Genomic DNA, 12,668 nt, shown 5'->3' on the forward strand with positions numbered 1-12,668 from the left:
CAAATTGCATTGAAGTCTATGGGATCGTTGGTTGTCTATCCCCCAAAAGGCGGCGCGGCCTTGACTTTTTGCGAAGTACCTGTTTGTGCCGGTATGATGTATAGCAGGCCATGTGAACCGAGCAATACCGCAACGTATTACTTGTACTAGCAACAGGAAGCTAAGAGACTAAACAAATGCCATAAAGGGTTGGCGTGCATAAGGTCAATGAATCTCTCTCTGTAGAGCTGGAAGGAAACGCAGAGTGGAGTGGTAATTCTTGGCGGATTCATCGCTACGAGCGACCTACAAGTAGTCCTGTGAGCCATTGTTAATTTTGAAATATTAGCCTCTTTAAAGTGCTCTGTAAAGTGTCACAGTCACACTGACCCTTCCGTCCACCCAGACCTGCTTTTTTTTTTTTTACAGCGTAATAATAACGTCAGATGACTTTCCACCTTTGCTCTTGACAGATAACAGTTATTATTCACATGGCATACGAGATGGCTTGTGCCTTTTAAAATGCACTGCATCAGAGCAAAAATAGGATATATAGGATTTGCGGTGCATTACCAGTGAAAATGCACGGGAGACATTTTTGCAAGGGTGCGCATGCACACACACACACACACACACACACACACTTACACACACACACACACATATGCACACACGAAGTGAAAGGACTGACAAGTAATGCTAAATGCCAGCCAGGTGGTCAGCTTCAGGCAAAGTGGAGGAAAAGGTTTTCCCTGTCAGAACAATCCTTCGTCCAGACATCAGGCAGAAGCACATTTAAATGGCTTTCAATTAGGATTCCTGCAGCTGTGCCGTGACTGCGACTGTTTATCCTCAGATGAGAATCTATGGAGAGCTGTTTGGCAACACTCGTTTTAGAGCACTGCTACTCTTTATACTGAGCAGGATATTTAACATCGAATACATGTTAATATAGCAGACTAATCTCGTGTGGAAAATGTGAAATCCTAGCATGAAAATGAGATGGCTACATTTTTTCTGCAATCAGGACATTAAAGCAGCAGTAGGCAAGATTTTAGGAAATATAATTAAAAAAAAGTTATTCTTATATAACATTCACTATATCCTGACAGTAGTGCATGAGACAGGTAATCTGAAAAAAAAATCATGTGCCTCTGTGTCCGCCGGTGCTCCTAAAGGCATCTGCAGGATTTCACAGACCGGAGGTAAACAACCAATCAGAGCCGAGCTGGGGCCTTGCCGTCTCTGAGCAGCTGACAATCACTCGCAAACCCCGGACCAATTGGTCAAACTAGGCAGCGCTGATCAATTATGAATCAATATTCTGTTACTGTAATGCCTATTTCTTGCAAAAAATGTTTTCAGAAACATGTTTTAGTGATCTTGTTTAGCTGTAAAATGAGAAAGTTTGTGACCCGGCAGCCATGTTAAGATCAGTTGAGGAAATACCAAGCACCGCCCACCAGCCGGAACACCTTTTTTTACAGCTAAACAGTACACTACAAGATTTTTCTGAAAACATTTTACGCGAGAAATAGGCATTAGAGTAACAGAATATTGATTCATATTTGATCAGCGCTGCCTAGTTTGACCGTTTGATCGGAGTTCACAAGTGATTGACAGCTGCCTCCGTTGAATGAACAGCCACTCAGAACGCTCTCTCTCTCTGAAATGGCCTGTGATTGGCCAAAGTCTCCCTTCACAGGCTAGATTGAAAACAGAGCTAAGAGGAGGTGCAGAAGTCTAGTTTTCTCTCAGAACACTTGAATTACAATATGCTGAAAGGTTATTATGGAATTTTTGCCCAATGATGGCAAAAATGTTCTGCCCACTGCTGCTTTAATATCATTTCATATTTACTCAAAAAGCTTCCAAATATATGAGAGAAAAAAAATAACACTGTCAACATTTTGTGCTCATCTGGGCACAGCTCCTGCATGTAGGTCAGAGTTTGAACAGTAAGCCGAAGACATACTGTACAGAGCAGGCTGAGGGCACGCACACGCCGCTATAGTGAGGAAACAAGCAGGGAGGCACAGATATATATATATATATATATATATATATATATATATATATATATATATATGTATATATAGGAGCCGCGATGGCAATAAACAAACCTTTAAGAGAATGAAACATTGGCACACGAGGTCCAGTTGATTTGGGGGCCGCATCTGCTTTTACTTGTAGCAATTTGGAGAAAACAAGATAGTGAAATGAGGGTGATTTCTTTTCTGCGAGCTCTCTATGGTCAACGCGTGCTGTAACTCCCCACGCCCCGTCTCTTTTTCTGCATGAGATTAACTGTAACTGCATTTGGAATATACGCCGCTTATTGGCGATATATTTCGTGCAGCTGCGCTTCTGCAGTAGTTGTTGTTTTTTTTTGGGGGGGGGGAGTAATGAAAACTCTCAGATATGAATACTAAACAAACGCTGTGATTTATATTCCCACGGACGAGCGGGGAGCATCACACACACAGGCGTCTGTTACCAGGAAACAGTGGCGAGATGGAAAAGAGAGGGGAAATAAACTGATGCGTCTCCCAAGAAGAGACTGTGCATTGAAGATCCTCAGTCGAGTAGCGTTGCTGCAGTCTATTTTTGGCTCTCGCTTCCCCCCACGCTGCACCCCAAATGCCACACTGTTCTGAGATTTTCTTTTTTTTTTACAACCTGAGTCATTGATATGAGGTTTGCTTTTTTTTTTCCAAAGGCACAAATGTGCAGATTTACTCCTTACTGTAACCATGCACACTGACCCTCCCATCACTCCCCGTGACACCATATAATTCACTATTAATTCACCTCTAACCTCTCCCCAGTGATGTATGTCACAGACTCGAATGCCGGGCGTGCCCTGTATCATGCTCCGCTCAGGCAATATATCATTTTCAAGCACTGACGTCCTGCAGCCCAACGCCGGATCATATTGACAAGGGGCCGGTGAAAAATCGCCCCCGCTGCCCCGACGGCGCCCTCTTCCTCTCCCATCCTTTTCCTTGAGAAGCTTGATCCGTGAAGGAGATTGAATTGGTGCCCGTCGCCAAAGCGGCCGCCCCAATAGCCACCGTCTCAGATACCGAAGTGGGAATTCATCAGATGTGGCGCTGAAGCCGACCGCCAATGGCCCATTAGGCCCCCGGCAGGTCGATGGTTAACTAATTGAGTAGAGCTCTAACGGTGACTTCTTTGGCCATCCATCCAATCCATAACTGGGATTGAATGATCAGTCAAAATCCAAACTTGATTGGCCCGGATGACTGATTCCATCTGATGCTGATATCATGATTCATCACGTCTTTTTCCTGCATATTCATTTGTGCAGGATGAGGGTGAGTAAAAGGAAGCGCATGTCTTGTGATAGCTCAGAGGATCTCAGGTGAGCTCCAGGCGTGCAACCGCCTCACATCAGCACTGTGCTTCCAGACGGGTGATGAATGTTCCTTGAGCTAAACGCATTCCAGCGTGCACAAAAGGCAGGACTGTACTTATTGATATAGGAGTATAAGAAACGCCAGCAAGCCTTTGAAAAATGTGTTTTTATAGATGGAGGGATAAGCCTCAAAATGAAGAAAGCTGCATTTGGGGGCTTTAAGCATATAAAACCGTAGAGATCTAATCCCACGCCTGATGATAAGCACCCGAGGTATTGTTTGTGTGTGTGTGCGTGTGCGTGTGCGTGTGCGTGTGCGTGTGCGTGTGCGTGTGTGTGTGTTTTCACTTTTGTAAGAACTCCTGAGTGCCCGGACTGCTTTCCCATTTTAACCTACATCCTTTTCATTATTTTGAAGGCCCGTGGTTGTAGAAATTCATTTTCGGGGAAAGATGAATTTCTATGGAAGTGGTCAGCTTGTCAATTTTTAAAACATTTTCGATAAAGCCCGAAAGTAGTGGAACGAACGGAAGCAATGAATTCATTATGAGGTGCCCAGCCGACAGGATATAGTGATAAGGAAAACACAAACGTATTCCAGCTCCTTACCCTCCCTCCGAGCCTTAAGGGAGAAGATGGTTTGTGTAAAGAAATGGGGGAATGAGGCTGAAATGATGAAAAGCGCAACCGTATCATTCCCAAATCAATTTAGTGAATAATCTCGTAATTTGCAGTGATGGAGATTAATGGAGTTGTGTTGCCGCCGCAGAAATGTGTGGCAACCTGCACCAAACTTATGATTAAAAATTTCAGATCTTTAAATGAAATTATCCTTTTGGAGAAGCGTAATACATTTGATTAAATGCATTTCTGAGAGCATGGGTCACAAGCTACTTTAAAATGGAACTATCATGCAATTAAAGCTGCAGTCGGTAACTCCGAGCACGTATGATGAAAAAGTTATTTTCGTAAAACTGTCGTTATATCCTGACAGTAGTGCATGAGACAGATACTTGTTCCTCTGCTTCCTCTGGTGCTCTTAATGGCATTTGCAAGACTTAACCGAGCCTGAACAAAATCAACCAATCAGAGCCGAGGAGTCTCTAACACAGCCGTCAATCGATCAAATGGTCAAACTAGGCAGCGCCGATCAAATATGAATCAAGATCTTGTTGCTATAATGCCTATTTCTCTCCTCAAATGTTTTCAGAAACATAGAGTGCTACAGGAACGAGTCCTAAAACCCAGAAATGAGTTAGCATTTTAGCACTTCCGGTTCCCTCGTCTGGAAGTCAATGGGCTTTTTGAATGGGTTTTTAGTTAGATGCCTGAAATAAGGTCTGTGGTTATTAATACAAGCTTAAGAAATGTTAACGTCTTGTTCTACGATATAAGCTACATCAGTAAATATCCCACACACACAAGTGGCTAAATGAGACTACTAAACGGCATCACGCCGACTTGTCTGCCTTTACAGACTTGTGCAATTCTTCTGGGTCGGCCTACAAAAATGGGTAAAATGAGAAAGTTTGCAACCCGGCTGCCATGTTTAAAACAGTCAAGACAAAACCAAGCACCGCCGACTGGTCAGGGGAAACTCTCTTATCTTACATCTACAACAGTACACTACAATATGTTTCTGAAAACTATAAAGCTTGGGGACTTGCAAGTGATTTGAAAAAAAAGGGTTAAAATTGATGCAGCAGAGGCTCAGATATCCCAACTTTCTGTCCCTAGTATTGGTCAAGATCCAAGAATAATGAATACTACATCTCCCATAATGCAACTGCATAGTGCTCGTTAATTGTGGAGCCGCTGCTGCTGGGTGCGGAGCTCTCCACCTCCCAACGGAGCTCTGACTGCAGGTCGAAGGTGGCAGCAAAGCTGGATCTGGGTCTGTCCGCGGTGGGCCGGTCACTGCTGGAAGCCCCGCTGGAGTCTGAGTTGAAGGAGTTTCTGGTGAACCTGCATGATTTTGCGTGGAATCCGACCTGGTGGCATCGATGACAAGCATTAAGAATAACCAATAGAAATAGCCAATCTTCTCACTGATGTTTTCGTTTACTAAGTCATATAGAGGCAGCAGTATTAAATTGAGACCGTTTTATAACCAGTTAAAAGTTCCTCACAGGAACTTTAAATATTATACATTAATATTTGTATACATTTTGATAAAAAGGGAGATGAAGCCTAAACCTCATAGCCAATTTCCCAGCATTGTTCAAATGAAACATCTTAAAGAAGGTCATCTGACAGTTTGGAGCTACAAGGACATGGACAAACGGCTTCATTTAGCCATTACAAGAAATATACTATTATTTAGGGCCCTGCCTGAACAACTGAATAATACAGAGATCTAATATGACCATCTATAGATGATTTATTGCATAGGGAGAAAAGTCAAACCTGTTTTGTATTGTGTTTGTTATTTGGCCTACCCTCATTGATACAAATGGGGTGGACAAAACAATAGGAACACCTGTCACTATGACGAAATACAACTCAACAGCACCACTAACTACATCCTTTAAAATGGTCATACAGTTAAAGCAACACCTCTCTATAAAAACTGAATATAACCTTCATGAAGGGAGGATTTATTGCAGGACTGTTTTATTAGACTGCATTCGTGTAGCTAGGTGTACCTAATAAACTGGCAACTGAGTGTATAAACATAACAATAAAAAAGTAGTCTCCAATCTAAAAAATTAAATATTTAATTGATGTCACATGACAAAAATCCTCCAGGGACACAACTGTTTACACATGCTCGGTAGTTACTCCCGATGTAGTAAATTGACTTTGACATGTAAAATGCCTATTTCCATTTATGCAATTCAAGTTTGAAACACTGTATTTCCATTTCATGAGCTGTATTTGGAAACAAGCAGGGGACCAGCAGGTATATATTACCATATGGTTAGAGGCAGACACGGGAGCAGTCTGTGTTCTGTGTTGGTTTAGAAGATGGTGTTTGGCAAACGTGAGCACATTGTACAGAAGCAAGGAGAACAGTCGGTTCAGAGGAGTCTTGGAGCAGAGTTTGTTCGGTCGAAAGAGTCGTGACGAAAGCACAAGTTTGGCCCCACTGCTCCACGTGCACTCCTGCAACCTTTTTATGAATCATCCACTTTGCATGTATCTAAAAATTCATAGCACTTTTTCACACCTTGCTGAGGAGAAGCTGCTATACGAACGCAACCTTTATAAAGACTAATATGTACCATTAGTCCGGCTAACTGAGGCCACTTTTCAAGGCTGTCTAAATTAAATTTCCTGTTATGTAGGGAATCGCGGAAGTCATTATCTGACATTTGGCAGGTCAGACTGTTCACACTGTGGGGCGTAAGAGGCAGAGGTAGACTCCGGCCATTTGTTCCATTACTCCAATTAACACTGATGTCCTAAAATGTTGTTTTGTTCCGTTTTTTTTATCGACTAATGCCAACCTTACACCAAACAACTTTTCAAGAGATTTCATTGTCGCAGACATATTGCCAATGTTGGAATAAAGTCACGAGAGTTTTATCTAGAGTTGTGGTGTGCTGCCGTGAACTAAATCGTTTTGTTCAGTAAGATGATCTCCACAAATGAACACCACTTTTATGTGCGTAAATGCAATCGCCAGAAGTAAAAAACTAACGTTAGGTCATAAACAAACTACACCACGGTCGCATGAACGCGAGTATACACAACAAGGCTGTAAAGGTGGACGAGTCGGTGTGATGATGTTTAGTAGGCTATAGAGTCATTTAGCCACTTGTTAGTAACTGCCTTTTTTAAGACACATAAAGGGTTAAAAATTCACGAGTATGTATTGATGTATTTTATGTCGTTGAACAAAATGTTAAAATCTCTTAAAGTTGTGTTAACCCCAGACCTTATTTCAGGCATCTAACTAAAATCCATTAAAAAAAACATTGACTTCCAGACGATAGAACCGGAAGTGCTGAAACGCTAACTCATTTCCGGGTTTTCTCTCCAGCACCAAACAGGAAGCGGGAATGCAGTTACTGCAAAGGCATAATGACAGAGGAAAAAAGATGAGGCCACTGGGAATATCAACATTTTCCTCAGATATATACTGTATTTATACAACTAAAATTAAAATATATTAACTTATTATGAACCGAAAAATGAACATCCAAGGCCTCCGCCATTTCCGACAACGTCATCAAACACGTCACAACTTGTAACTCGGAGCTTTCAGAAACTTTGCACTTAGGAAGTTGTGAATACCACAAGAGGGGGGTGTTCATAAGGACTCTTCTTGTGAACACCATAATAGCAAACATTCCAGTAGCTAACGTTAACTTGCAAGTAGCCCCATTCTGGACAGTGGTACTAGCTAGCTAGCTATAGCATATTCACTGGGGATTTCGAGGGCTGCAGCAATTTCTGTCCACTTCTTTTTCAATAGATTGTCTTCTTGTAAATTTCCACCAGGAGCAGGATGTGACATAATCTAAAAAAGGACTCTAGTTGTAGTCTTGTAAATAGTGAGCCTGCAAGATCCCCAGTCTTTGACAAATATAATAGTCTGTGACACATTGTCTTTAGATGTGAGAGGGTGTCAGACTTTAGTCTTTTAAAAGTCTTTTTAAATTCTTCTGGTGGATGGTAGGCATAAATCAGACTGAAAGTTATGCTTTTGGGATGCATTACTGTAAATCAGCATTGCTAGTGACATGCTAACTAGCTGGCTAAAGGCAGGCGCAACCCTCTCAGAGCAATGATTAATGTGAGTGCCGGTCATGCAGAAGGCTCAGTGGACCGGAGCTAAAAGGCCGACATTTTTCAAGTCCACTACCCAGGGAATCGCCACTTATCAAAAGTTTACCCCCTGCACCTGTGAGCGTGCACCGTTAAAGAGACGACCGCCCCAAACTCTTATTACAGCTGTCAACAATGAAAACTCTCCAAATCATGAACACTTTCATGTGCAGAAAAGCTTATTTTTTCCCCCTATTTTCTTCATAAGCCTTATTTCTTTTCTTCAACTCGGCAGGTCTGGGGGGTTGGGGGGAGGTTGATTTATGGAACTGCGAGAAAAAATGTCATGAGGTGGGAATGCTAAAGGAAGCGGGACTGTCGCCTCGACGTTGTAAAATGCATGGCTCGGGTACGCGAGACTCGGCGGCTCCTTCCTCAATCATTGCAGACGCGTGTTGTGCATGCACTAAAGCAAAAAAAAAAAAACAGACAAAAGATAAAAATGGCTGTGAAGCTGCGAGAAAGGAGGAAGAGAGGCAGATTGACAACTCCGGCTTTGGGGATTTATTTATTTTTTTTGTGATAAAACATCCATCTCTTTGCTTCTGCAGCACCAACGCTGATGAGACATGCAGGTGGATGGGGCGAGGTCGTGAAGCACGATGACGCTGGCTGAAAGGGTCGCTAAGTTGTGGCGACTCAGCTGCTGATTTATGAGGTTTACCACGCTCCATGAAAAGTGGTGCTCGAGGGGGGAAGGGTCTTTGTAAGAACTTATCTGTAATGCAATGTAATTTATCACGCTACCACTCCCCCCTCCGACCTTTTTTCCCATGCACTGACCTGTGAGCTGGATACTAAACACGGTTCAGATGAAACGGACACCATTAAGCTGGTGAGTGTGCTAGCAGCATTGTGGGTAATAGATACCCAGGCTTTGGTTCATTTTACTGCATAAGGACGGAAAAGTGGAAATGAGTGATCAATCAGAAAGTAATTAAGTTTGCCTTGGCGGTCTGGCAAATGGCTTTCAAAGTGCATGGCTATTACCAAGAATACAGCAATAGCTGTTAACAAAGTGCCGTTCATCTAAGCCCATACATACTCCAGCCACCTCTTTCTCTTTTGAGTGCTGCAAATGAACTAATCTGGGTCACACAATTATGCACATAAATATCTCTTCATCAAAATCAATTTAGTGTGAAAAATGGAACTCAAGCTGTAACCGCTTTACTTTGGGTTTCGCCGGTTAAAAATCAATTTGGCCAACATTACCGATGTGCGGTAATCTATTATTAATAACTCCAGATATTGTCTGTGTTTCAGTGAACGCTTCTACCATTTTCCACACTTCATTTGCCACTGCAGCCAAATAATCAAAGCTGCATTTTAGCCACATGCTTGCTGAAAAGTCTGGGCTCACCTCGACTCAGGCAATTACCTAGTAGAATCTCCTGAATTGATGTAGAATATCATGCATATAGAAAAGGAGCGGCCGGTGTAACATTGTGCCGACGGCTCGGCACTTGTGAGTACAGCATTGTAGATTAGATATTGAATGGAGTTCAGAGTGGATGTGTCACCCTCCCTCTCTCTGCTCCATACCGGCCTTTTTCAGTCCCTCCCACACCATTTTATGATTCCTCACCTTCTCGCGACTATGAATAAAACAACTTGTCCTGAATAATGCGTTCAGATATTGGGTATAGAATGCATGATGAATAAAGAAAAAAAGTTTTTCACTGATGTGCCGCTGGGTCTGATTTTCTTGCTCTTTCGGCTGCCGTTCCAATGCAGGTTTAGGGCAGAAGATGCAAACTGACTCAAGATCGTACTCATCTATTGGACTGTTTATCTCACATCTACAGTATAGAAATGTGAATTTGCGTGAAGGACAGACGTGTGCGCATCAGGGGAAATGAAAACGGAGAAAATAAGACAAGGGATTGATGATAATGCAGTTGCAAACCTTGAATTTCAAGCATTTCAGCACTGTTGAACACAAATGCACCGGTGTGTACACACAACCCCATCACAAATAAACCAATACCGCCTTGTCGATGGAGTGCAAATTAAGGTAGCGAGCAAAAAGAAGAATGGAGACGAAGAATAGCCTATGCGAAGGACAGTTCCATTATTGGGAAGTAATTATGCAGGCACAAGGCAGTGGTCAATCAATAATATATATATTAATAATACCCTTACTACCAGTGCATCTCAATTAACCCCTAAAAAACAGAACAGGTTGTTTCTCAACGGGGGAATGAAGAAACATTTGTAACACTAGAAAAAAATGCACTCAGTTTGGTGCAGATCTCCGCCAAGTGTGTCTCCCTCTCATCTCCCAAACAAAGAAGAGGTGAATCTCACTTGAAGATTCCAAAAATGGGGATTTATTCATCTCTTATCGGGGCCTAACTTTAGTGGATCATAACAACTTGGGTATGGAATTAATCTGCAGATGCTCCGGTTCAAAATGAGAACAAACTCTTCTATGGATGTCAGTTTTTGAGCCACGACAAAGACAAAAACGTAGCCTACAATAGACTATAGGTAAGTCTTGTTTTTAGCCTAGCCGATTGCCGGGAATGTGTTTTGCTGCCGAAGCACTTGTTGATCACTATTGGCCAGTTAAGAGTAGTGAGGAGTCAGCAGTCGATGGCGGTATAAAACAGTCAATAAAATAGGTTTTTAAACAATTGTGAAATCAACGCAACCACGAGAGGTTCTTGAGCAAACAGTCATAAATGAACACAGAAAATATCAGACTGATGGGTCCAGTAGTATGCGAGATTAGCCATCCAATCATTTAATTTGGCCCAAATGTAATGATTGGACTTTTTGAGCTAGTACTGCTAGCTACTTTCATTAGAAAAGAGTTGGCAACACTGGGCTTGGTTTGTCGGTCGGATCATTTTTAAAATCTAGCGTACTCTTGCTAGTTTCTGAAGATGGAGGACCCTGCCTTTAATGGTGCTTGATTAGGTAGAAAGAACAGGGTCGTATTGTGCAGAGCTACATTATTGAGTTCTTCATGTTAATAATTAATCACAATCACCTATATATTTCTTGTGGCTTAAACAAGAAGTAATGATGTGCAATCAGCAGCCCGTGGATGCTGTAAGCAGTAAAAAAAAGCATAGCCATAACAATGAATATGGGATTACATCACATCACACAGTAGAACTGTATATCTACAGTATACTTTAACATTAACAAAAGCAGCATTGGTTGTTTGTTTGGGATAAATGGAGAAAAAGAACTGGTCAGCCTGTGCAGTGATATCCACCATAGCTTCTTTCTTGAAGTATTATTTTTGTAAACATTATTATATTTTTTTATTTTAATTAATTATTTAAATTGTATTTAAATCTTATCTTAAATTCTATTTTCATGGCATTTTTTTCTTTTTTTAAATTTAGTGTAAAGTAGTTGGTTGGTACATTTATATAGAGATTTGTAAATACAGTGTTTTTCTTACCTACCTCGTGTCTGTTTTTTGTGAGTGATGCAGGTTTTTTGTAAACTGTCGTGGTAACACTGCACTTTTCCTTTGGGGATCAATAAGGTCAATCTATTTATCAATCTATCTATCTATTTGATAATCACCCATTCTAACTCTGTCAGAAAGTCTCCAACCAGGGCCTTGCTTCGTGGCTGTATGGTGGCCCTATGGTGGTTATTGATCATTTTAAGACATGTATACAAAAGTGTAAATTTCACCATAGAAGCATAGAAAGCGAGTCTTTAAACAAAGTTGATGGTGACATAAATGGTTGCAGTGATCCAACTTTTTCTCTGCTGATTTGGATACCCTAACTCGGGATTTATGCTGACAGTGCTCCTTTTCCAAAATGTAAAATCTGTAACTCTCATTGCGTGAAATTCATTTTTATGTCACATAACATGAGGGCGAGGAGTGCTGTGGCGTTAAAAAGTTGAGTCAGCGCGCTGCCATGTAACTCATTACTGTCATGGGGTACGTTTCAAATTGCATACTTTTTACTTTTAGTACATACTGCAGCTGCCCTTACAAAGTACGTACGGTTGCATGCAGTATACATACAATTGGGAAATATGGTGCCTTCAATTGGGGTCGTGTTTACCATGTTCACAAGAAGAGTCCATATGAATACCCCCCTCTTGTGGTATTCACGACCTGGTAAGTGGAAAGATTCTGAAAGCTCCGAGTTCACGAGTTGTGGCGTGTTTGTTGACAGGCCATGGAAGTTACATTTTCGGTACATAATGAGTGAATAAATTGTAATTTTAGTCGTATATTCTAATTCTTTGTGATTTTATGAGGAAAATGTTGCTATTCCCAACGGCCTCATCTTTTTCCTCTGTCATTATGCCTTTGCATTTACTGCATTATGTTACCCACTTGCTAGCTTGCTAAATTATTAGTCTCTGTGGCTTATATACACCGATAGTAATGTTAATACTGCCGTTGCTTGGCAGCGGTGTTCTCACAACTTAACCACTTGAACGCCAAGCATATTGTGTACACGACCTCCCATGTTGTAAACACGAGCTCACGAGTTTCATTTGAAGGCACCACTACTACTCTGTCGTAACATTGCACCTTGAACTTTGA

General features: G+C 41.6%; 1 long non-coding RNA gene across 1 annotated transcript; it reads right to left on the reverse strand.

The window, feature by feature from the left end:
• Window positions 1-1,644: 1,644 nt before the first annotated feature.
• LOC119474669 lies at window positions 1,645-12,373 on the reverse strand. The gene is made up of 3 exons (XR_005203611.1): window positions 12,290-12,373; window positions 9,588-9,589; window positions 1,645-1,655 (listed from the first exon to the last, which is right to left on the reverse strand). It is a non-coding gene; the product is annotated as an uncharacterized LOC119474669 (long non-coding RNA).
• Between the last annotated feature and the right edge of the window lie 295 nt (window positions 12,374-12,668).

The sequence above is a fragment of the Sebastes umbrosus genome, chromosome 16 (assembly GCF_015220745.1).
Source record: "Sebastes umbrosus isolate fSebUmb1 chromosome 16, fSebUmb1.pri, whole genome shotgun sequence".
In the NCBI taxonomy this organism is placed as follows: Eukaryota; Metazoa; Chordata; class Actinopteri; order Perciformes; family Sebastidae; genus Sebastes; species Sebastes umbrosus.